The sequence below is a fragment of the Dendrobates tinctorius genome, unplaced genomic scaffold (genome assembly GCF_039654945.1).
Source record: "Dendrobates tinctorius isolate UK_male_01 unplaced genomic scaffold, ASM3965494v1 ptg000034l, whole genome shotgun sequence".
Taxonomy (NCBI): Eukaryota; Metazoa; Chordata; class Amphibia; order Anura; family Dendrobatidae; genus Dendrobates; species Dendrobates tinctorius.
The window spans coordinates 5,643,180-5,661,314 of NW_027361702.1; the positions used below are offsets into that span (position 1 = coordinate 5,643,180).

General features: G+C 42.6%; 1 protein-coding gene across 1 annotated transcript in view; it reads left to right on the plus strand.

The window, feature by feature from the left end:
* LOC141087504 (BTB/POZ domain-containing protein KCTD8-like) overlaps positions 1–18,135 on the plus strand; it is a 177,156-nt gene that overhangs the window by 22,196 nt on the left and 136,825 nt on the right. The window lies entirely within an intron of this gene.

Here is an 18,135-nt window from a genome sequence, read left to right on the forward strand (position 1 = left end):
TTGTTACAGAGACGGGACAGCTGCTCGCCTGGATTATGGATCATTCCTTTGTCTTTTGGGCAACGTTGAGAGCAGGCGTTCGTCCGGATGGGAGGCAGCGAGGTATACCAAGGACTTTAGCAATTTTGAGGTGGATCGGTAAACGGGGTATGGTGTGGAAGCAACTGTTACCTGAATTTCATAGATTCGTTCGTCTGGATCGGACACCTGATGTATTGGTTATCTGTTTAGGTGAAAACAACTTGGGTAAATGACCATGCAGGGACTTAATCAAAGGTATTAAGTTTGACATGTTGAGGCTGTGGTCCATGTTTCCCAAGCTGTTTGTTGTGTGGTCGGACATCATTCCCAGGAAGCTGTGGTACGGGGCAAGGTCAGTCCGAGGTGTTGAAAGGGCCAGGATAAAGTTAAATAGAGCAGTGTCTCGTTTTATGGTAAGGAATGGGGCGATTGTAGTGCGTCATATGGATTTGGAATCGGGAGAATATTGGAGGAATGATGGTATCCATTTGAATGCAATTGGATTGGATTTGTGGTGTTTGGCAATACAGGAGAACATTGAAAAATGTCTGAAGTTGTGGCGGGACACAAATGTTGGAGGGGTCAGAACATTTGTGTTGGTGACGTGGCGGGGGTGGTCCTCGAGGTTGGTGGTGCTAGGAAATGGTGGTTTGGAGGGGGGGATCTGTAAGGTCCTGGACTCCCCCTTGGATGGATTAAGTGGAATGGAACATAATGGTCACACCAAGAACATAATCTGGAATACGTGGGTATTTCCGGCTGATATTGTCCGGTCGAGCCTCTTAGTGTCTCTGAGCTGGTGCTTAGCGGCTAGAGGCAGGGCTTGTCCTGGGAACAAGGTTTCTGGGGTCATTGACCTGTGGCGGTTACAATTTGGGGCTTCGATGACCGCCCCTCCTTTGTGGGTATTGTTTTATATTTGTTGTTAAATGTTAATAAAAGGCTGCTGTGGCCAATTTATCCAAATAAAGGTGTGTGAGTCACTATTTAGCGGGTATTGCAGTTTCAAAAAGGTGGGGGATGAAGTCTATAGGAATCCGGAATACCCATTGTCAAGTGAGACCGTACTGGGCCACAGGCCATTGAAGGGAGGACGACATGACAGGGTTGAGGGGAACTATAGGGAGAGAATATATGTAAGGAGGTTTGGCTAAGGAATGGTTAAGGGATTTGAATAATAACGAGCCTGTGGGGAGGTAGGAGGGGTTACAAAGGGGGGTTAGGGGGAGAACTATAAGAAGGTGTAGCCATTTTAGTGGGGCAACCATTTTAGGTGCCCCATCACAGTGGAAACAAGATAAAGTATACTGTACAGGACAATACATGACTGGTATGTGATAGACAGACATCAGACAATACATTAGTCACGTGTTATCCTGTACATACCATCTTATGTCTCTGCACATAGCATGGGCGAATAATTTTTCAGTGGGGCCACATGACACACCACGACTGTCATGGAGGCCAAACCAAAAGGCTGAAATGAATTCTGCTCAATATTACTATTAACATATTAATTACAATTCATATTAAAATAAAATAATTATATCAAAATATTAAAGGTCACGTGGGGGCTCTACTTCATGTAGATGACACGTCCTACATCATCCACACAGTGGTCCCCATCGCGCTTCTGTGCAGGCAGCAGGGGCACTTCTATCTACCCTGCCGATTGAAGAGCAAAGTGCCATTCTGCACAGGTGCGGGGAAAGGCCAAAGAGTGTCGGCGCATGCGAATTGCAGTACTGTGCTTTGCCCTCGGTAGGGCACATGGAAGTGTGCCTGCTGCCTTTGCAGAAGTGCGATGGTGAGAGCTGAATAGGTTACGTAGGACATGTCATCCAAACGAAACAGAGAAGGAGAACATCATCGCAAGAAGAGAGGAGACACTGGATCAAGACCAGTGACGCCCATCAGCCCAGACTGCCCTGTATTTGAGTATAATAAACCATATTTTTTTACCTTACAGGGCATCATATATACAACATTCCAGAATGCTGTCACATGGGGCTGAAAGGTGGTGGTCATAAGTTATATGGAAAAAACCTGGGGATAGGATCCTTTTAAGTATGCTGACATTTCCCCTATTACTATTATTATTTATTATTATAGCGCCATTTATTCCATGGCGCTTTACATGTGAGGGGTATACATAATAGATACAAGTACAGTTTTCTTTTGAAATGCGGCGCCTGCGGGCCTGGGAATCTCAGGCATGCGCAGTAGTTCTCTGCGGCTCTCATGCCCAAGATTTCCAGCCCCGCAGTGTGAATAAATCATAAGCGACTGCAGGGCGGGATCTGTGGCCGCACGGTATGAAAGCCGGGATGTGATCTGACTGCACGGGCAGCGCTGACTGCGCATGCCCAAGAAGATAAAGTACAGCGCAGGCGCCGCATTTCAAAAGAAAACTGAGGAGGTGGCGCCAAATGCGAAATGAGTGATGGATGTGAGGCGTCTGTCAGAGGGGGAAAGACCTGCCCCCTGTCAATTTTCAGGTATTTTTGAACAATTTTATAAACGATTATTTCTGCGGTGGAACGGAAGCTGAGTAACAGAGCCACCTTGATAGAATGCAGCATTAGTGCTGCACAAGGTGGCTCTTTTACTTAAAAACACCTGGGGGGGGGGTGACAGGTTCCCTTTAAGCAATACAAGTCACGACTGGCACAGGAGGAGAGAGGACCCTCCCCGCGAGGGCTCACAATCTACAATCTACATACAATGAGTCCACACACAGCCCCCCTATATGCAATATGAGCCTGCACATAACCTCTCTACAGTATGAGTCATCACACAGCCTCTTATATACAATGTGAGCACCACAGCCAGAGCCCTCACATAGCCTCTATATACAATATGAGCCCCATATAGCCCCTATACACAGTATGAGCCCCATATAGCCGCTATATACAGTATGAGCCCCTATATACAGTATGAGCCATCACGTAGTCAATTATATTCAGTGTGAGTCCTCACATAGCCCCCTATATACAGTATGAGTCCTGACATAGCCCCCCTAGACACAGTATGTGTCTTCACATAACCTCTCTATGTACAATACGAACAGCCACATAGCCCCTTATATACAGTGTGATCCCCCACATGTTTAACTATATTCAGCATGAGCCCTCACATAGCCTCTCTATGTACAGTATGAGTTCCTATATACAATATAAGCCCTCACATAGTGTCCTATATTCAGTATTAGTCCTCAAATAGCCCCCTATATATAGGCGTACATTCTCTACACATAAAAAATACACTCATCTTGCTCCCGTTCCCCTAAGAATCTTTGCACAGGAAACGCTTTTAAGTGACATTATCACGTCTGCTGTCTCCGTCGCACACATTGATTGGTGGAAGAAGTGTCTCCGTGAATGTATTTTGTTGAAAAGATATACGGCACTCTTTGTTGTGAGATGAGGTGCCCAAGTAGGGTTTAAACCCATAGATAATACAATAGAAAAACTTGGCACTCAGGAAGTTGCAGTGAAAGAAAGCAAATTTCATATGGCAATCCTTATTATTGTTGACGTTTCGGTCCTACATTTGGACTTTCATCAGAACTGACTGCGTCTTGAGATAAGGATGTTTATACCGTGTGTAGCAGCGCATGGTATTGTGACATTAGCTAGTGACAAGAGTTGCATTACAACATGCTGCTACACGCGGTATAAACACCCTTATCTTAAAAGGCGGCAAGTTCTGATGAAAGCCCGTATGTAGAACCAAAATGTTAACAGGAACGTAAAGTGCTGCGGAATATGTCGGCACTATAGAAATAAAATTTATTATTATTATTATTATTATTATTAACAGTAATAAGGATTGCAAAATATAAAGTGCTTTCTTTCACTGCAACTTCCTGAGTGCCAAGTATTTCTATTGCATGCTCCACCAATGTATTGACCGCTGTCTGCATCCTGAGGGATGCAGGCCTGGGAAGGCATAGTGCTGAATGTGGACCACTGTTTTCAGCCCTTAGGCTGCACTTTGCCCAAGTCGTATGGCATGTTGACAAGCTATTACTTGGCGGAGGAGACGATGCTGGTCAGGGAATAGAGCTGGAGTGACAGAGGCTTGAGATCTATAGTAGCTCTTCAGGCTTATTTGCATATTAATTCAGATGCTAATTTCTCGCAACAGGGAAATAGACTAGACATGTAAATGTATTGTTGGCCTTGTCTTTCAAAGAGCTACACACGCATATAAATTGTTTTGGGGCGTAAAATCCTTCCCTTTACACAGCAATATTATTGATCTAAAAACATTTTTACAAGGTGAATTATAAAATAAACATCTTGTGTTAAATTTTCAGAACAATTATTAAGGAAATAAGTGGAAATGAGAAGGTATATACAGAAAAAAATTATAGTGACCATTTACAGTATAAAATTATAACCAGCTATGAAGCTTTTTCTGAACAGTGCTTTTGCTCGTCTGATACAGTGAGACCTGGCACCCAGCTGCCTTGACTTAAAGCCTGCTGTTCAGTGCATTTATAATACCTTCAAATAGCATTTGGCCTTTTCTAGTAAAAGGAGGATAATCAATTTATGAAATTATTTTGGCTGCAAGGGAAGACAGAATAAAAATAGTTAAATATACCTATTAGCCTAAATCCCACCATAATCCATCAAAGGGAAAATCCTTTCTTTTAAACAAATGAAAAGATGAAACATTAATGAATATACGAGGCTATATTTGGCCCCATATTCCCTGTAACCAAAAAAATCTGGTTTTTAAGCAGAACAAATAGTACATCAAGAGTTCTCTTTATACAGTCATGGCCAAAAGTATTGACACCCCTGCAATTCTGTCAGATAATATTCAGTTTCTTCCTGAAAATGATTGCAAACACAAATTCTTTGGTATTATTATCTTCATTTAATTTGTCTTAAATGAAAAAACACAAAAGAGAATGAAGCAAAAAGCAAAACATTGATCATTTCACACAAAACTTCAAAAATGGGCCGGACAAAAGTATTGGCACCCTCAGCCTAATACTTGGTTGCACAGCCTTTAGCCAAAATAACTGCGACCAACCGCTTCTGGTAACCATCAATGAGTTTCTTACAATGCTCTGCTGGAATTTTAGACCATTCTTCTTTGGCAAACTACTCCAGGTCCCTGATATTTGAAGGGTGCCTTCTCCAAACTGCCATTTTTAGATCTCTCCACACGTGTTCTATGGGATTCAGGTCTGGACTCATTGCTGGCCACCTTAGAAGTCTCCAGTGCTTTCTCTCAAACCATTTTCTAGTGCTTTTTGAAGTGTGTTTTGGGTTATTGTCCTGCTGGAAGACCCATGACCTCTGAGGTAGACCCAGCTTTCTCACACTGGGCCCTAAATTATGCTGCAAAATTTGTTGGTAGTCTTCTGACTTCATAATGCCATGCACACGGTCAAGCAGTCCAGTGCCAGAGGCAGCAAAGCAACCCCAAAACATCAGGGAACCTCCGCTATGTTTGACTGTAGGGACCGTGTACTTTTCTTTGAATGCCTCTTTTTTCTCCTGTAAACTCTATGTTGATGCTTTTGCCCTAAAAGCTCTACTTTTGTCTCATCTGACCAGAGAACATTCTTCCAAAATGTTTTAGGCTTTTTCAGGTAAGTTTTGGCAAACTCCAGCCTGGCTTTTTTATGTCTCGGGGTAAGAAGTGGAGTCTTCCTGGGTCTCCTACCATACAGTCCCTTTTCATTCAAATGCCGACGGATAGTACGGATTGACACCGTTGTACCCTCGGACTGCAGGGCAGCTTGAACTTGTTTGGATGTTAGTGGAGGTTCTTTATCCAACATCCGCACAATCTTGCGTTGAAATCTCTTGTCAATTTTTCTTTTCCGGCCACATCTAGGGAGGTTAGCCACAGTGCCATGGGCTTTAAACTTCTTGATGACACTGCGCACGGTAGACACAGGAACATTCAGGTCTTTGGAGATGGACTTGTAGCCTTGAGATTGCTCATGCTTCCTCACAATTTGGTTTCTCAAGTCCTCAGACAATTCTTTGGTCTTCTTTCTTTTCTCCATGCTCAATGTGGTACACACAAGGACACAGGACAGAGGTTGAGTCACTTTAATCCATGTCAACTGGCTGCAAGTGTGATTTAGTTATTGCCAACACCTGTTAGGTGCCACAGGTAAGTTATAGGTGCTGTTAATTACACAAATTAGAGAAGCATCACATGATTTTTCGAACAGTGCCAATACTTTTGTCCACCCTCTTTGTTATGTTTGGTGTGGAATTATATCCAATTTGGCTTTAGGACAATTCTTTTTGTGTTTTTTCATTTAAGACAAATTAAATGAAGATAATAATACCAAAGAATTTGTGTTTGCAATCATTTTCAGGAAGAAACTGAGTATTATCTGACAGAATTGCAGGGGTGTCAATACTTTTGGCCATGACTGTAGCCACATGTATAATACATAATTGTTAATAATTAATCAAATAAACATTTCAAAGTTATGCATGATCAAGAATTGTTATTTAAACATATTTATTATATAAAATCATAAGAACAATCAGTAAAAAGTGTACATTAGAAAAATTGTGTAACACAAGTGCAACAATTTTGTTACTACCGGTAAACAACATGTCAAAATGATTAACTGATTAGTAATTGAGATGATTAAATATTTTCTAATTCTAATTCATTTGCTTTAACAAATTTTTTTAAGAAAATCAATTCCCAGCAAATTTATTTGCTGTGAAACTCTAGTACTTTAATCTTTGGTAAATGAAGAAGTGATAGCTGTTTTACACGCTGCCCAAAAATGTTCTTTGTTTTGTGAATCAGCAACACATTTGTTTTTTAAATAGTGAAATTGATGTCTTTTTAAAAAGCTTTACAAAAATTATCTATAATTGGGGATCTGCCAGAGGTTTGCTATTTTGTAAAATGAAGAAACAATGACATATTTTCAATACATACAAAAATAATCCCTTTTTAGAGAGCAGAAACAGGAGTGCTACAGAGGGGAAAAAGCATTTAGTCAGCCACCAATTGTGCATGTTCTGCCTCTTAAAAAGATGAGAGAGGCCTGTAATTGACATCATAGGTAGAGCACAACTATGAGAGTCACAATGAGAAAACAAATCCAGAAAATCACCTTGTCTGAATGGCAAGACTTATTTTTCAAATTATGGTGGAAAATAAGTATTTGGTCTTTAACAAAAGTTCATCTCAATACTTTGTGATATATCCTTTGTTGGCAATGACAGAGGTCAAACGTTTTCTGTACGTTTTCACAAGGTCGGCACACACTATTGCTAGTATGTTGGCCAAATCCTCCATGCAGATCTCCTCTAGAGCAGTGATATTTTGGGCCTGTCACTGGACAACACAGACTTTCAAATCCCTCCAAAGGTTTTCTATGGGGTTGAGATCTGGAGACTGGCTAGGCCACTCCAGGACCTTCATATGCTTCTTACGAAGCCACTCCTTCATTACCCTGGTGGTGTGCTTGGGATCATTATCATGCTGAAAGACCCATCCACATTTCATCTTCAATACCCTTGCTAAAGGAAGGAGGTTTGCACTCAAAATATCACGATGCATGGCCTCATTCATTCTTTCATGTACGTGGATCAGTCATCCTGGTCCCTTTGCAGAGAAACATGAAATGCAAAAGGAGGGGTGCACTACTGTCATATCTCAATCTCCAGTGGAGTGCAATACCTATCCCTTAGGCAGAGAAGCAAAAATAAGGAGAAAAAGACTAGGCTGATGATGGTATGCACATCCCAATAGACAATAAAAAAAACTTTATTTCATATTGGAGACAATAAGCTAAAAACATTTAAAATGCAAAGAACCAATATCCCAGACAGGGGAAGCCGCTAGTCGCAGCGGCGATTCGCATGGGGCTTGCCCACCACCCCCTTTCTTTAACCCCTTTGGGACTCTTGCTGCTCTGACCTGTTTCTGGTGGTTCCAATTTGCTCATTATGCATCCACTGCAATTTTGCAATCTCAGCCATGGTATAACCATTCTTGTGTGCCTTTTGCACTAGGCAGTTTCATTCTGCGGTTAGTGCCACATGCTTTAGGGCGGCTAGGATTTACATTTTTTCTAATATTGATTTATTATATACTTGATATCAAGTCTGTTTTTCTGCCTTATCTTTGCCTGCAATGTATATGGCTGTCTTGCTATATAATATTGCATGATATGTGCCTGTTTATGGGTGGCTATGAACAGTCCAATATGGGCCACATTTTAGGTTTATATTACCTGTTTTTTGGGGGTGTCTGGGTTACTGGTTCTTTGTTTGCATTTTAAATGTTTTTAGCTTATTGTATCCAATATGAAATAAATGTTTTTTATTGTCTATTGAGATGTGCATACCATCATCAGCCTAGTCTTTTTCTCCTTATTTTTGCTCCTTTGCAGAGAAACAGCCCCAAAGCATGATGATGCCACTCCCATGCTTCACAGTAGGTATGGTGTTCTTTTGATGCAGCTCAGCATTCTGTCTCCTCCAAACACGGCAAGTTTTATTCCTACCAAACAGATCTACTTTGGTTTCGTCAGACCATGTGACATTCTACCAATACTCGTCTAGATAATCCAAATGCTCTCTAGCAAACTTCTGATGGGCCAAGACATGTACTGGCTTAAGCAGGGGGACATGTCTGACACTTCAGGATCTGAGTCCCTGGCGTCGCAGTGTGTTACTGATGGTAGACTTTGTTACGGTGGTCCCAGCTCTATGCAGGTCATTCACTTGGTCCCCCCGTGTGGTTCTGGGATTTTTGCTCACCGTTCTTGTGATCATTTTGACCCCATGGGGAGAGATTTTGCGTGGAGCCCCAGATCGAGGGAGATTATCAGTGGTCTTGTATGTCTTCCATTTTCTTATTATTGCTCCCACAGTTGATTTTGCGGTAGGGGCCAGGATTGGGGGGGTGGTCCACTGCTTACCACGACCGGACAATGCAAAGACGAGACGGAGGCAAAATTCAGTTGTAACAGATCCGGGTTTATTGGCCGTCTTCCTAATGACCTTAGCCATGCACCGCAGTTCCTTTACAGCTCTCTGTTTCCAGGCCTGGTTACCTTTCACCTTTCCTTTAGTCGTGATGACGTCCCTCGCGGATCTTTTGTTGGGGCTGTCCTAGACCTATCTACCGCCAGTGCTTCACCTGCCCGAGGTCGTCGTCCAATCGGTACCCCCCGGGGCCTCGTCTGTCCTGCGGTACGTTGTGTCAGGGCCACCCCCTGACTGTCTTCTCCTGTCAGTCCCCTGGTCGAGCTCTTCACCGTTCTCCATCTTCTGTCCTGAGTCTTCCTCTGCTGAGCTACTCCTGGGATTAGCCTCCCTGGAACCCCAACCAGTCCTATTTATCCCCTCTCTCACCGGGAATTCCCCTCCTGGGTTCCGATCTCCCCGCCCCCCATGACTAAGCATTTCTCAAGCCCTAAGCTGCTGTTGAGTCCTGAGCTACACCCCCTGCCATCTTCTGGTCATTTCTAGGTACTGCATTCTCTTGTCTGTCTTTCCCAGCTATCACCCTGCTGTCTTTGTCAATCTCCGTCCATAGTGCACCAACCGTTCCCTCCTACTTCCAGTCAAGTCTGTCCGTCAAGTCTCCTTCCCCACAATTTCATCACACCAAGCTGCTTGCCTGTTGCAGATTCAGTCATCCCAGCCTGGTGCAGGGCTACAATTTTGTTTCTTGTGTCCTTCGACAGTTCTTTGGCCTTCACCATAGTGGAGTTTAGAGTGTGACTGTTTAAGTTTGTGGACAGGTGTATTTTATACTGGTAACAAGTTCAAACAGGTGTCATTACTAGAGGTAATGAATGGAGGACAGAGGAGCCTCTAAAGAAGAAGTTACAGGCCTGGGAGATCCAGAAATCTTGCATGTTTTTAGGTGACCAAATTCTTATTTTCCATCATAATTTGCAAAATAAATCTTGCCAGATCAGACAAGGTGATTTCCTGGATTCGTTTTCTCATTTTGACTCTCATAGTTGTGGTCTACTTATGATATCAATTACAGGCCTCTCTCATCTTTTTAAGTGGGAGGACTTGCACAATTGGTAGCAGACTAAATACTTTTTTCCCGCACTGTATATTAAAAATGAATAAGCATTGGCTTCTCAAGTAATAGTGAAAAAAATATCCCTTTTTTAGAATCCACTAGGTGTGCTTATCACAAAATGAGTAAGCAGTTGCAATGACTTTTTATCTAGTCTTACAAAAATGATCCTGTGTTTAGGGAGCAGGAATAGGTTGCGGGCAGCACGGTGGCTCAGTAATTAGCACTGCAGCCTTGCAACTCTGGAGTCCTTGGTACAAATCCCACCTAGGATAACATCTGCAAGAAGTTTGTATGTTCTCCTCGTGTTTGCGTGGGTTTCCTCTGAGGAATTCAGATTGTGAGCCCCATCGGGGACAGTGATGATAATGTGTGCAAAAACTGTAAAGCGCTGCAGAATATGTTGGTGCTATATAAAGAGAATATTATTATTGTTTTCAAAATGAAGAAACAATAACTTGTCAATAAATCTTGAAAAAATGATCCCCTTTGGGGCCATGGGCCATCAACACTGGCAACAGCAGAAAACTGTAGAATAAAACAAGCAGGCAGATGCTATGGCTAATCTAATCATTGGCATCTACCATCTCTGTAAGCACACTGGAGATGGGGGTCTTACCCACCAATGGGAAACTTGGCCACTTTTTGTTACTAGTCCTATCTGATGTGGCAGAAGTCCATGGGATTGGGGCTCAGTCCAGGAAACAGTCCACGTTTAGATAAACCTGGTAGTTCAGCTGGTGCATCTCTGTTTGATGAAGTTCATCAGGTTGGTACAGCTGCAGATAACACATCTGGTCCATCCTGTCAATGCTGCTGCATTGGATCTGTTTTCAATTCCTAGTGCTGGGTAAATCCTGAGTATAGGCTTTGCAGGGAATGGAGAGGGGTCTCCTGGTAAGTCATGCAGGTTGCTGGCTAAAGTTTTGCAAAGCAGAGAACACTGCTTATTCTGGTAATTCACTGATTCAGACTACCTTCCAAAAGCCAGAACAATTTTTCCACATTTTGTTTTTATAGTGAGGGTCTAATAGCATGCCCATCCCTATTCTTGATGACAACAATAAACCTGTCATCGCACAAGCATTCTAGCATAAGTCAGGCAAAGCTCAGTAACATGATCAAGGTGTAAACTGGTTCATTTTCCACAATGATTGCTGGCATCATCACTGTCATTGCAATTTTCACTCTGTCAGCCCCATCCCCTGCCTGTGCCTGAGATAACTCAATATCCTCCTCCACATCCACCTGCTGCAAGTCTTCCTCCCCTCCTCCACATCATGATGCATGTAACATGGACTTTGAGAGTCTCCAACAGTCAAAGAGTGGAGCAAGCTCAAGTTACTGCTGAGGAAGATAACATCATTGATGCCTCAGTTGTCCTTACTGACAAATTTTGCAGCCTCTTCAAAGGGCTTCAGTAGGTGACACATATCCCCCCAAGCAGTATGAGAGCCAGATCTCAAAGCCACCCATGCTCCAGTTTGGCTGCTAAATGTTCTAGTCTGTTTTGGTCTGCTCATACAGACGCTCCAAATACAAATCATTGAATTCCAGTGGGTTGTGACACCACAAATCAGGTGGTGATCTGGCGTTTAGTTGGTGCAAATCCCGGAGGACATGATTCTCCAAATAAGCATGGTTGATTGGAGCTGACTCCGCTAAATCCATCTTCAAACGAACCTATTTCTATAAGAAATTTGACATAATTAAATCCAGAATGTGTATCAGGTATGTGCACTGCTGCAAAGAAAAAAAGAGGCAACAGCACACTGCATTATCAAGGTGTTGTAGTGTTTCTAAATTAGACTAGTAAAACAGGTATGCAAAAAGTAAATTTGAGCTTTTTCTTATGTAAAAAATACAACCTTCCTTTCTCAAAAAGGCATGACACAAGAAATGCCAAGTAGATAAATGTCCAGAAAGCCAGCACCTGTAACAGGGCACTGTATTGATCTGGTGGGCATGGGTTTAAAATTAGACTATTAAAACAAATGTGCAAAAAAAAAAAAAAAAAAGTAACATGCTCACTTTGTGAGACTGACTGTTGCATTTAAATGTTGAGAATGTTGGGACTTTTTTTTTCTTTTGTAAAAGAAATAAATAAGCTACACAAAAGAAATGCAACAAAAATGCACAAAGATGTAACAGCTTGTTCATCTCACAAGCCAGGAAGCCCCCTTTCTCAGTATTTTGACTCATTGGAAAAAATAGGATGGAGGGGATTTAAAGTACTATCATGCTTGAAGAATAAATGCAAAAGACTTGTGTGATTAAATTCACAGGCAGCTGGAAACGGTGCTGTACTAGAGTACATCTCAAGAATTAATCATCAGGGACTTTGCATCTCCCGCACCTTTCATATATCTATCTCATAAATCTATGTATTAGTATTCAAGGACTACCACTCTGATAGGTGTGTAGTTTTAAAAATGAAAAAACATTGGTTACTCAACTAGGTATGAAAAACAATTATCATTTTTTTGGATTCACCACAGGCATGCTATTAATAAAACAAACAATTACAATGACATTTATCAGGCTTCACAAAATTATCCATTTTCATTAGGCAGTAGGAACAGGTTAGGTGTTTTCAAAATGAAGAAGCAATAACATTACAACAAGCAGTTCAAAAATTATTTCTACTTTGGGTTTGTGGGCCATTGGCACTAACGGCAGAACAGTGTAGAAGATAATGTGTCCATTGTGGCAGGCAGATGCTATGGACAATCTAATAATTGGCATTAGCCATAGGTTAATAAAAGTCAGTACTGATCCATTCCTGATTCATTTGACATATTTAAGGTTCTCGACACTTGCAGAGGACAATCTTGTCTGCTTTTGCTTGACAACGCCACAGACATTTGAATAACCTCCTCAGTTGTCCCTGAGCCTTTGTCATTTGAGTACAAAGACTGACTTTTCATCTCTTCCAGTAAAACAACTGGAAGAAGTTGTTCTGGTGAAGCTCCTATGGAACTGTGGGTTAGGAGGCTAAGGGGCAGATACAGTTGTCATTGACAGAATTAAAAGTCCACTTATGCAAAACATTAAGTGATATGTTGGCAGAGGAGGTGGACTGAGCAGGACACTTACTTGAGCTGATTGTGTTACTGTCAGAGGTAATGTCCTACTGCTCTGAATGAAACCAGTGATGTAACATATATTCCAATCTGCCTTTTATTTCTTCTCTCCATTTATATGCTTGCATAAAGCAAAGGCAGCCAATTGTGGCCTGCGATTTGATACTACTATTACTGGTACCAACAGTGTCAACGATACTGCTGTTGCTATTGGCTCCTACATTTTTTTTCAATGATATGGATTCTTTTTTATCTTATACTACCATGTCCGCTTCCTGTGCCATGTTTACTATATATTTTTAATTCAAATATAAGGCCACATTCAGACATCAATGATTTTTCTCATGCACAGAAAATGATTCACATTTCATCAGTATTTTGGAATTGAGTTTAATGTTTATTCAGTATTTAAGTTTTTACCATCAGTGTTTTATTATTGATTTTTCACATCTAGCAAGAAAAGCAAAGTACACTGAAAAGCTTCTCCTACCCATTGCAATGTTAATCATGGACAGCACACGGATTGCACACTAATGCCATTTGTGTGCTATTCAAGGTTTTCATGGGCCCAAAGGCTTGTAGATGACTATGACCAGGCAAAATTTCACAATTCTGACCAGTGTCACCTTATCTGGTAATAACGGATCCCACTGAGTCTGAGACTGTATTTTTGTAGTATATTGTACTTTATGATTGATGTAGTATTTTGTTCAATATGACTTCCGTTTATTTGTGAAGAAAAATAGAAACTTGGTGAAAATTTTGCACTTTTCAAACAGCTTAAAATTTTTCCTACAAAAATGTTGGCTTTGCCACAAATTTTTCATTTTCACAAGGGTAACAGGAGCAAAATGGACCATATATTTGGTTGTGCAATTTACATCGATACCCAGCGTTGGACTGGAGCACCTTGGATCCACCAGAGAAAATCATTCTTGGGGCTCACTATGTAGCTACATAGAAATAAATACAAGACCACCAATTGTGCGGTAAAATGCGCTAATATCAGGGTATAATATAAGGTAGTACATGTCTTAATTATGTAGCAGGGGTTTGGTAGCCCCCCTCATAGAATATAAAGTAGCCAACTCATAGAATATAAAGACTGCTGGAAAAAGCTGAAGATTGCCGAGTGCAGTGAATACTGCCAGAAGTTAATGAGCGGCCCTGGAAGCAGATGCGGTCGGGCGACAGCGGGATGGGAGAGTCCGTCACTGGACAGGTAAGTACAATTACAATGGTTATTATTAATTTTATGCCTTGTTTTACAGCCCCCCCCCCTTGCCCCATCCCATATCTGTAAAGTTCAAGTTCGGGATTCTGACGAACCTGCCGATCCCGATCATTGGGGGGTTCGCCCATCACTAGTAGTGATCATGCTACAGTAACACTACAGGTGGCTCAGAGAATTTTATACAATTGGGCAGTGAAGAATAAAATAACTACATTTTTACCACTAAAATTTTGTTTTAGCCCCAGATTTTACATTTGCACACTGGGAAATGGGTAAAATGGCATCAAAAATTATTTTTAAATATTTTGCAAATTATTATTCACTTTTTTACTTAGTCTTTATATCGGACGTTCACTTTTTCCAGTTATCACTGTTAAACTACTAGCTGCCCAGGCATAGTAACTAACTATGGTTAGTTATAACAAATTATAATGATTCTATCCATATATATATATATACAGTATATATATATATATATATATATATATATATATATATATATATATAAAGCTGAGTGTATAGCCATGCCCACTCCGCATAGCCACATTCACTATAATATCCCACATCATCCTGTCAGCCAGTGCTACCGGACTACTGCCCCTAATATCCCACATCGTCTCATCAGCCAGAGCCACCGGACTACTAATATCCCACATCATCTCGTTAAAGCCACCGGACTACTACCCCTAATATCCCACATCATCCTATCAGCCAGAGCCACCGGACAACTACCACTAATATCCCACATCATCCTGTCAGAGCCACCGGACTACTACCCCTAATATCCCACATCATCTCGTCAGCCAGAACCACCGGACTACTCCCCCCCTAATATCCCACATCATCCCATCAGCCAGAGCTAACGGACTACTACCCATAATATCCCACATCATCCCGTCAGCCTGGGGTCAGAACCAGAGCGCTGAGTGGAATGATTCTAACTTCCATACCAAGGATCCCTTTAAGAGAGGCCTGGCATCAGAACCAGAGCGCTGAGTGGATTTGCCCTGACTTCCATACCAATGATCCCTTTAATAGAACCCTGGGGTGAGAATCAGAGCGCTGAGGGATTTACTCTAACTTCCATACAGGAGATCCCTTTAAGAAAGCCTTGGATCACAAACAGAGCGCTGAGTGGATTTGCCCTGACTTCCATACCAATAATCCCTTTAATAGAACCCTGGGGTCAGAATCAGAACGCTGAGGGATTTGCCATAACTTCTGTACAGGAGATCCCTTTGAGAGCCTGGGGTCAGCATCAGAGCATTTGAAGGCAATTGCCCTGCCTTCCATACCGGGGATCCCTTTAAGAGAGGACTGAGGTCAGTACCAAAGTGCAGATTGGATTTGCCTTCACTTCCATACCGGAGATCCCTTTAAGAGGGGCCTTGGGTCAGAACCAGTGCGCTGAGTGGATTTGCCCTAATTTTCTATACCGGGGATCCCTTTAAGAAGGATGGATTTGTCCTGACTTGCATACCAATGATCCCTTTAATAGAACCCTGGGGTCAGAATCAGAGCGCTGAGTGGATTTGCTATAACTTCCGTACAGGAGATCCCTTTAAGAGAGCCTGGGGTTAGTACCAGAGCATTTGAAGGCAATTGCCCTGACTTCCATACCGAGGATCCCTTTAAGAGAGGCATGGGGTCAGAACCAAAGCACTGGATGGATTTGTCCTGCCTTCCATACCGGAGATCCCTTTAAGAAAGGCCTGGGGTCAGTACCAAAATGCTGAGTGGATTTGCCCTAACTTGCATACCATTGATCCACGGGAGGGGGGGATTCATTTCTGTCATGTGTTCTGTGCTCCTTTGTGGGGCGCATACAATGGCTGGGAGCTTATGTTCCTGGGGATGCTAGATTTCTCCCACCAAGTCAGTGTCTACTGAGGTGTTGTCATGCAGTGAGAGAACTGTTGGTCATAGCAACCAATCACAGCTCAGCTACTTTTAACCAGCTCTGGTGAAATGAGAGATGCTTAGTGATTGTTTGCAAGGAAAACTGTTGATCATAGTAACCAATCAGAGCTGAGCTTCTTTTGAGCAGCTCTGGTGAAATGAAAGATGCTTCGTAATTGGTTGGTGATACACACATACATACATTCATTTTTATATACAGAGACTTCAATATATGAGCATTGCAATGGTTTATAACTGACACAAGCTAGTTAAACCATGCACTGCGCATCTAGCAAGCTTGCAAGGCCTAGTGATGACGTCGGGTCACAATGGCAACGATCGGTCCCTCGCGATGACATTGTGGGGGCGCTGATTGGAGGGGAGAGAGAGCTCCCTCCCTCTTCCTGACTTCTAAATCGATCACAGCATTTAGGGGGATAAACTGCAAGGAGCAGTGCATGCAGTGAGAGACAGGTGTCAGCTGTCAGAAACCCTGAATACCAGGTAGGAAAGACCTTCTCAACATGGACGTATGGATTCGTCTAAGATTGTGAAGGGTGTGTGTGCCACAATCATTTGTGTGCCCTCCTATGTTACTAGTTCAATGATAATGAATATTGTCAGAGGCTGTGGGCCGGCGTCTCATACAGCTGACTAGCCCATCAGAATGATAAGACACTGCCAACGTCTCCCAACCAGGAACTATGGCATGAGCTGCACTGCATGTAATAATCCTGTTATAATAAACTGCTTATCCTTCTGAGATTATTGCATACAGTGCAGCTCACGCCATGGTCAATGTCTGAGAGTCGGCAGCCTACAAGCATGTAATCATGGAGGATTATTTGCTGCATTTGGAGCTTATCTGTTGTCATGATGTGCAGTAGATGAAGAGATGTGCAGAAGAGGAAAGACTAATCTGTTAGGCGGGAAAGCCTGAAGATTTCAGCACCGGCCTCAGCTGGCATCCAGCGTTTACCCCTGAGCACGTGACAAACGTCAGACTCACGATAAGTGGTACAGAAATACTCATAACTGTCGCCTTAAAGGGAATCTGTCACCCCTTTTTTCGAATATAAGCTGCCGGCACCGACATCAAGGGCTTATCTACAGCATTCTGTAATGCTGTAGATAAGCCCCCCGATGTAACCTGAAAGATAAGAAAAAAGAGTTAGATTATACTCACCCTGGCGTTCTGGTCCGGCGCCTCCCATCTTCATACGATGCCATCCTCTTCTTTCCTTTCTGTCGTGGCTCCTGCAGAGGCACACTGCTCTGCCCTGTTGAGGGCAGAGCAGAGTCCTGCAGTGCGCAGGCTCCGGGAGAGGTCCAGTGCCTGCACACTGCAGTATTCTGCTCTGCCCTCAACAGGGCAGAGCAGTGCGCCTGCACAGGAGCCACAACAGGAAGGAAAGAAGAGCTGCAGAGCAGCATTGGAAGAAAACAATTCGCAAGATGACTTCACTGCATTCAAACAGGCAACACTCGCTTTCAAATCTGCCCTCACCTCTGCTAAAACAGGCCTATTTCACAACCCTCGTATCTTCCCTATGCTACAATCCCAAACAGTTATTCAAAATTTTCAACTCCCTCCTCTGCCCACCACTGCCCCCTCCAACCTCCCTCATCTCTGCTGAGGACTTTGCCACACACTTCAAAAATAAGATCGACCAAACAAGGCAAGTCTTCATTGTTCAACCACCACAACCCCTTTGTATACCAGACCAATGCCCAAACCCCATAACCTCCCTCGCCAACATCACTGAAGAGGAGCTTAATCGCCTCTTCTCCAAATCGCACCTCACAACCTGTGCACTTGACCCCATCCCACCTCCTCCCCAA